We start from the raw sequence: 1,182 nt of genomic DNA on the forward strand, positions 1-1,182 counted from the left end.
TATATATATATAATGATTAATAAATGAAGATATAAATTGAACATAATAAAGGAGTAGTATCTACAGTTATTACTCTTCTTGCTTTTGGAATTAACGAAAGATAAGCCACTTTTTTTGCTGTTTTGATATCCATCCTTTGCACAATTTCTTCTGTTCACAATCGTCTTCGAAAGGACAAGAAAGAAAGAGAAAAGGGGAGATGGGATGGGGGGGGAGGGGGGGTCACTACCTTGGCAACAGCTCAATCCATACAAGAACGTTTCCCACACAGAAACGTTTCCCTCAAAGTTGTAAAAACGTTCAGAGGTTCACCCAATTGTAAAATCAGAATTGGACAGAAAGAAGACATCTGGCATCTATGTCAGAAGAAAAAATGGCAGCGGAAGCCTCTGTTTTCTCTCCCTTCTGAGGTGTGGAGAGGTAGTTACTCCCACTATTAACGCCCATACGGTGTTTTAGCATTGATAAAACAAGCCTATGGAGGTATCAAGGGTTGTATGTTGTCACTCTGGCCATCTATTACCATACGAAGAGCCAGAGCACAATGGCCATCTGTACGATAATAATTGCTAGCGTACGATATAACCGTACACAACTACCAGGTGTTCGATAACCATTCATCTTTATTTTCGCCTATATCAAGGGACCTTAATATGGTAATAAGGTAGGAGACAATCATATAATACGTTTATATAACAAAGACTGTAGAAAGTGTTATGACTTACTTAATTACCTTTTTATTTAGTTAATTACAGAATCCACACACATGTATCACAGGTTTTCGGTTCCGTAATATTATATAAAATGATACGATTAAAGAGGATAAGATTTGCACTCACACACATCTGATCATTCATACTATATGTAATTAATTACAAAGTTTTAATTATTTTTAAATGATTTTTTTTAAGTCCTGCTAACAGTACTCCAATGTCTATAAACTACACACTTCTACTAAGCGTTAGAGCAACACTGAATCTGGAAGCCGCACACCTACTGTATGTATGTGACAAGAAGGAAAATAAGCTTTATTGAAGGTGTAAATAAAGACCCTTGACACAGACTTCGTAGTTGACCTCAAAAAAAGAAGAAAAAATATTGTTTTTATATCTGTTTTCTTTGCTGGTATAACTGAAAAGTACAGATCATTATTTTTTTATATTATATATGTTGGGGTCAATT

This window comes from Penaeus monodon, chromosome 31 (assembly GCF_015228065.2).
Source record: "Penaeus monodon isolate SGIC_2016 chromosome 31, NSTDA_Pmon_1, whole genome shotgun sequence".
NCBI lineage: Eukaryota > Metazoa > Arthropoda > Malacostraca > Decapoda > Penaeidae > Penaeus > Penaeus monodon.